The following is a 7,384-nucleotide window of genomic DNA, read 5'->3' as shown; positions in this document are numbered from 1 at the left end:
AATCATGAGGCTGTCTGCAGTTGCGTGTGACCGGGATCATATTTTCTATAGAGCTCTTTCAAAGCGTGTTCCTGGAAAAGCACTTTGGGAGACTGAATCTGCAAGTCCTAGAAATTATTATTATTTTCCTTTCGCCACGAAGCAATGGGGCAGAACGGCTCCCGGGGTCCCCGCAGGGGCTCCCGCACACCTTGTCTGCAAGGGCCCCACAGCCGGGCCCCATGCGGTGGGGAGGCCTGGCTGGGGGTGCTCCGGGCTTTGCTCGCTGCAAAGCCAGGCTGTGTGGGGCAGACCAGGGATGGGCAGGAGTGGCTGAACTTCAGAAGCACCGTGGCCGTGTTCCTCGCAAAATCCTGCTGTTTGAGTAACAGACAGAAATGTTAGCTGAGGAGGGCTCCTGGCAGTGGTGCCCCCTCCCCTCTGGCCAGCTCAGTGCCTGCCTCCGTGGGCCCAGCACAGCCAGCCCGGCTCCCGGAGAGTCGGGGCACAGTGGGGAGATGGGGACAGTGCGGGGGCTTAGGGCTGGGTGTCCTGGCTGAGCCCTGGGACGCAGAGGAGCAGAGGGGCAGGGAAACGGGGTCAGTTACGTGGGGCAGCAGCCTGGAGAGTTTACCAGGAATTAGTGACCATGGAGGGGAAGGAGGTGGTCTGCCTAGAGGCGGTCTGGGCTCCATCTGCAGGTTCCTTGGGGGGCCCCGTGGACGCCCAGCGTAGCATCCCAGTTCCTCCTCCTCCCCCCTTGGGAACAGGGCATTTTTTGCCTTTTGAACATGATTCTGCTACGAATTCAACCATGTGGGCCTCTGGGTTAATCAGGGTCACACGTTTTTATGCAGGATGGTGCCACCTCTGACAACGAGTGTGAGAATGTGCCCTGATGGGCACGCGACCCCTCGGCGTTCAGATCTGCCCCCCCAGGGCTGCGGCTGCAGAGCTGCTCACATACCAGCTCCGTGAGGCGGGTGAGTGAACGAACGAATGAAGAGCTGCCAGCCATGGACAGCTCGTGCTCCTTCCCTGAGAGAGCCGTGGGCGCAGGAGGAAACCACGCCATCCCTGTGGCCCTGGAAGCTGGCACATGGTGCTGTGGACGAGGCATGCGCGGGGTAAGAGGGGCACAGTGGGGAAGGGACTGTCAGGTCCTGCTGGGGCGTGGGGAAGATGGGGAAGGCTTCTTGGAGGAGGTGTCCTGCAGGGAGGCAGACCTGACGTTCTCATCCCAAGGGAGTGGTCTGACCACAGGCAGGTGGGGCAGCTGGTCCCGAGACCTCCCCAGCATCTCAGAACACCGGGGCTCACGTGCAGGGAGGGCTGGGTGGGAGAGCGGGCGGCGGTGGTTGTGGTCCAGAGATGTGCAGGCCTGGCCACCCGGGGGGGCAGGCAGCGCGTGCAGGGACGGGAGAGCTGCCGAACATGCGACGTGGAGGTGGGTGGGGTCCAGTGTGGTGACCAGACTGAGCAGAGGGCCGTCCCGTCCGCCCAGACCAAAGGTCCAGGGAGGGAGGCTGGCCTGGCGTGCAGGTGCGGGTTGCAGAGACTGGAGATTCGGGGGATAGCAGGTGGCCCTGTGGGTGATGGAGCATTCAGGAGCCCACACATTCCAGGGACCAGAGCGAGAGGACCCAGCAAAGAAAACAGAGAAGGAGCCCTGGGAGGGGCGCAGGGCAGGCAGGAGCGTGGGGTGTCCTGTGGCCGCCGGGAGCGAGTTTCCAGCCAGCTGCGGTTGAGACAGCAAATGGGAGAAGCAAGACGAGGGCCCTCAGGATTCATCAGGACAGGACGTGGGGTCAGGACAGCAGCCAGAGGGCTTTTCAGCCCCGCGTCTGCGTGTGGGAGCTTTTCCATGCCCACGTCGGGCCGGGGTCGCAGAGGTGTGCGGGGGCTGGCACCGCGCACACGGTCCTCCCCACTCATGCGGGGCAGATGTGCCGGGCTTTGGTAACCGGGAAGCCCCAGAACAGATCCTGGAGGGGAGATTGTCTGCAGATGTGTCACAGAGAGAAGAGTCAACCTCCTGCCAATGAACTAGTCAAAATTACGTTTCCCCAGATCAGCTTTATCTTCTGAAGTATGAATTACAGCACTAGGCATGCAATCGAAATTTCCCAAAGTCTTCAAAGGCGAGACACACAGAGTCCTGGATGTTCCCGGCAAATTCACGCTCTTCTCTAAAGTTATTCTGAGGGCGCCAAGGAGTGTTCCGAGCGCTTGCCAGTCACTGGGGGGTAGGTGCCCAGCGGCACAGGGACGCAGGGACGCCTGGGAGCAGACGCCACTGAGCTTTGCTGCTGGTCACAGCCGGCTCAGGGGAAGCAGCTCCCTCCCCTGCCAGGTAGCTCCACGTCTTCCCACCTGACACTAAACACACCACAGCTGTGGCTCTTCCAGACCAGCGTGGACCACCCCGTGACCTTTGTGTAAACCTCTCCCTGAGCAGATTTAACTCGTGCCCTAGTGGTACATTTGCCCAATGCCCCTGACACCCGGATGGTGGAGCAGAGAGATTCCTTCTTTATTAACTCACACTTCAAATGCAAAGAAAGCCAAACACAGAAGATGATCAGGTCAAACCTTCGGCCCTACTGAGATATCTGGAATGAGGCTGCGTAACTCTCTCAGGCAGGAAGGTTTTGTGCTGTCGGGGACTAGACCTTTTCGGAGCGGTGGTTCCTAATCTAAGATGCATCTGTGATCTCACGGAATTTTCAGAGTCTCAATTCCTAAGACAAAATGCAAAATAAAGCCCCCAGAAAAATGTTGAGAAAATATACCCATACTTCTTTTTTAAAAAATATCCCTTGCACACTGGGTTTTGAATTGGTGAACTAAATTTTTGCCCTCACCTTAGAATCCATGTTGACTGGGTTATAAAATGCTTAACATATTGACAAGATACACATGCAAGAGGTGAAACAAACCTTTTTTCACTTGGCTCTCACTGGGTTCTTTCAAAATGCACTTGCGCGTCAGAGGGCAAGCGTCCGCCTAGGCGTCTGTCCAAACCTGGAGCGTGGCTGAGCCCTAACCCTAACCCTAACCCGCCCCAGTGGTGGCCCTGCCGCATCCGGACACCTTTGACCTTCCGACATGTGAGTCAGGCATCACTCAGTGAAGCCTGACAACAGTGGTGAACAGTGTCTCCTCCAAAGGTACGGCCACTGGAAACTGAGAGTGTGACCTCGTTTGGAGAAGGGACTTTCCAAGTGCAAATAAGGATGTCAAGAAAGCTTATTCTGGGTTGGGACGGACCCTACGTGTTTGGGGAGTGTCCTGGGGGGACACTGAGGGGGATGGGACCTGCAGGAGAACACTGGGTGCTGGTGGAGGCAGACACCACACCGGAGTGATGCGCCCACAGGCCGGGACCGCCGGGGAGCGCCAGCAACGCCAGAGCCAGATGGACGCGCACTCAGAGCCTCCAGAAGGAACCGGCCGAGCTGGAACTTTGGTCTCGCAGTTCTGGCCTCCAGTGACTTGTGTCTTTCAGGCCAGTCTGTGTGAATAGTGACAGCAGCCCTGGGAAACACGCCCCCACCCGTCCAAGGCAAGGGGAAGGATGGTCCCAGGAGAAGGAGAGAGAGCTGCCCTCCCTCTCACACTCCGCACTCCTGTCCCCGTCACTGCCATCGTGCCGCTCTCCACTTGTGCGTCACCTGTCCTCAGGCGTAAGTCACAGGCTCTGAGCCAGGCATCCCACTGCCCCTTCCTGGCCACGCCGTGCTCAGCCAACCGCGATCCCAGCCCAGGCCCACCAGGCCTCCGCCACCGCCAGGCCAGGCCTGCTCCACGGGGCACTTTGCCCTCCCTGACCCTGACCCGAACCCAAACCCTAACCCTAACCCTCACACACATGCAGGAGGGTCACTGCATCCACTTCCTGTGGCTGTCGTAACACGTGATCAAAAACCGTGTTTCTTCAGACGATGGAAATTTGTTCTCTCACAGTCTAGAAGCCAAATTCCCAACTCAAGGAGTCGGAGGGACTCACTGTTCCCAGAGTCTCCAGGGGAGGGTCCTTCCTGCCTCCTCCAGTCCAGGGCGGCACCCCCCCCCTTTATATTTTCTCTAAGTTCTCCTTGCAAACTGAATAAATCTTTCTGTAACCCACCCATCCCTCTTTATCCTTACGTTACGATGTGCAGTTAGAAAATAGTTGACACTTTCAACATTTTGCCTAAAAATCTCCTGGTCTAATCATTTCTGTGCCTACATTTGCTATTTTGTACATCAGTGCAGGCAACAGTTTTGCTGAATTTCCACCACTGTGTAGTAAGAGTCATCTTTCCTCTAGTAACATATTCCCTACTTTTCATCTTGTTTTCACTGACACCTCCCACGAGATTCTCTTGGCTTCTGCTAAGTCTCCTCGATCCTCTCCAGTTCCCTCCAGCCCTAAAGCCAATGCCACGTATTTAAGTTTTCTGTTATGGCAGAATCCCACGTCCAGCTGCCAAATTCTGTTCCAGTTCCTATTGATATAAAACAAATCACCCAAATCTTAGTGGCGTAAACAGCCATTTCATTTGGCTCGTGTATTCAGGCATCAAGAATTTGAACAGGCACAGAGGAGACAGTGTGTCTCTGATTTGCAGTGTCTGGGGCCTTATGTAGAAATACATGAGGTCTGGGCTGTTCCCAAGGTTGGGGACAAAACTATTTCAAGAAAAACTTAGCGAAGCTGTGTGGTGCTGAAATGCTGAGCTCAGCTGGGACCGTCAGCCAGAAGATTTGCATGTGGCCAAGCTCCCTATCCCATGGCTTTGAGATTCAGGGCCCAGCACATGGCTCGGAAGAGCAAGGTGGAAACTGCATGGCTGTCCAGACATGCTTTAGCTGTGCAGGGACATGCCTCCGTCATATTGTGTGCGCTGGGGACTCAAAAACCACTCAGGATTTAAGGGAAAAGGCTTTAGATCCCACAACTCAATGAGAGAAGCATCGAACACCTTTGGCCATTTAAAAAAACTTGCCTCATGCATTATGCCAAGTTAGATTAACCAAACCAATTACAAGTAGTGAACCTGCCAGAAAACTGAGAATAGATGATTTTCTACCAGTTTGTTAGTGGAATCCCTCCACCCGTCCACCATCCCTCCCTCCCTCCGCTTGCTGATTCGCACATCCACACTCGTGTTCCTCAAGCGTCCGAGTCCCCGCCCCAGCGCCCAGGACCAGCTCTGCACCACAGTGTGCAGCCACCACAAAAGGGAGGAAAAGGACCCGGGGCAGGGCCTGTTACAGGTTTGGGGTGCAGGGTGATGTTACAGGCTTAGGGTTATAGGGCTGTGTTACAGGTTTGGGGGTGCAGGGCTGTGTTACAGGTTTGGGGGTGCAGGGCTGTGTTACAGGTTTGGGGGTATAGGACTGTATTACAGATTTGGGGGTGCAGGGCTGTGTTACAGGTTTGGGGTGCAGGGCTGTATTACAGGTTTGGGGGTGCAGGGCTGTATTACAGGTTTGGGGGTGCAGGGTGATGTTACAGGCTTAGGGTTATAGGGCTGTATTACAAGTTTGGGGTGCAGGGCTGTGTTATGGGTTTGGGGGTGCAGGACTATATTACAGGTTTGGGGGTGCAGGGCTGTGTTACAGGTTTGGGGGTGCAGGGCTGTGTTACAGGTTTGGGGGTGCAGGGCTGTATTACAGGTTTGGGGGTGCAGGGCTGTGTTACAGGTTGGGGGTGCAGTGTGATGTTACAGGCTTGGGGGTACAGGGCTGTATTACAGGTTTGGGGGTGCAGGGCTGTGTTACAGATTTGGGGGTGCAGGGCTGTGTTACAGGTTTGGGGTGCAGGGCTGTGTTACAGATTTGGGGGTGCATGACTGTATTACAGGTTTGGGGTGCAGGGCTGTGTTACAGGTTTGGGGGTGCAGGGCTGTGTTACAGATTTGGGGGTGCAGGGCTGTATTACAGGTTTAGGGGTGCAGGGCTATGTTACAGGTTTGGGGGTACAGGGTGATGTTACAGGCTTGGGGGTATAGGACTGTATTACAGGTTTGGGGGTGCAGGGCTGTGTTACAGGTTTGGGGGTGCAGGTCTGTGCTACAGGCTTGGGGACACGTGTCGTGGACCCTCTCATGACTGAAGGACTCTGATGAACTGGCACTTTTTGAGTCATTTGTGACGCACCCCCTGAGTCGGGTGCTCCTGTTCTCAGTTTGTTGTTCATGGGGGACGCTGAGGCCAGAGAGTGAGCTGCATGTGCAGGCTGACAGCTAGCGGGGGCACGGCCTGAACAGAGCCAGTTCTGGAGCCTTCACCACCCCCGGGAGGGGCCAGGCAGGCCGTGGCAGGGGGAGCCAGGATGCCCAGTGGTCACCGTGACAGGGCAGGTTAGCAGGTTCCGCACCCCCATGTCTTTGTCCTGGTGACGCAGGGACTGAGGAAGGGCCCGTGCTCCCCACAGACACCCGACAAGCACAGGAAGCCCCGGGCCCTGCTGTGCAGCTGGCTCCTGAGATCGTCCCCCAGAGGCAGGTTCTCAGGGACAGAGGGACGTGGGGCGCTGTCTCGGTGTGGGCCGGAGCGTGATGCAAGCTTCCCGTTGCTCTTCCAGAAGTGGCCACTGGCTGCCACGTGCACGTGCCCGGTGGGGCTCCCACTTTCCCGGGGGCTCCCGCCGCGGCTCCCTGCACCTGTCCAAACCTGTGCTTCCCCGGAGTCGCGGCTCCTTGACAAGCCGGGGGGGTCTCGCCAAGACGGTTCACAGAGGAGCTGGCTGCCCCCACCGCTCCACCCGGCTACTTCAGCACCAGATGCGTTTCAACACTGCTGCCCGGCTACACCCGCGCAGCCATCCCCTTCAGCGAGAGCGGCCGTGCGTGTGCGAGTGTATGTGTGAAAAAGCGTAAACAGATTGTATAACAAAGTGTTCTCTAGCTGTCAGCAAGAGCTTTGAAAATAAAACACTTCCCTCCCGACTCACAATTGGCTGGCAGTCGGCACATAATGAATAATCGCTCCGGGGACCGCGGAAAGATGTGTGGGAAAACTTTAATTAAAAGCTTGTCAGTACAATTTTACCTGGGTGACATCACCCGCGTGAAACGCCGCTGCCGGGCTTTGTTGTCTGTGGGATCTCGGGGCACTCACTTGTTCTGCTGACAGCAAACAATTCAGAGGGGCCTTTAGAGCTGGCGGTGGGTGGACGGGCGTGGGAGGGAGCCGCCGGCCGCAGGAGCAGCCCTGTTTTCTGTGGGGTCGGCTCCTAATTAGCAGCCGGAGCCAGTGCCCTGGGGTGCGGGGGTGGGACGGCCTGGGCCGGGCCCTGCCAGGCGAAGCCAGCTGCCTTCACCGGACTTTCGGTCAGGTCCCGCCCGAGTCTTCCGGGCCATGCCAGGCGTGGGCACTGGGATGTGTCTGCCCCAAAGGGCTCCCAAGCTCCGGT

This window comes from Eulemur rufifrons, chromosome 17 (assembly GCF_041146395.1).
Source record: "Eulemur rufifrons isolate Redbay chromosome 17, OSU_ERuf_1, whole genome shotgun sequence".
NCBI lineage: Eukaryota > Metazoa > Chordata > Mammalia > Primates > Lemuridae > Eulemur > Eulemur rufifrons.
This window is presented reverse-complemented; position numbering follows the sequence as displayed.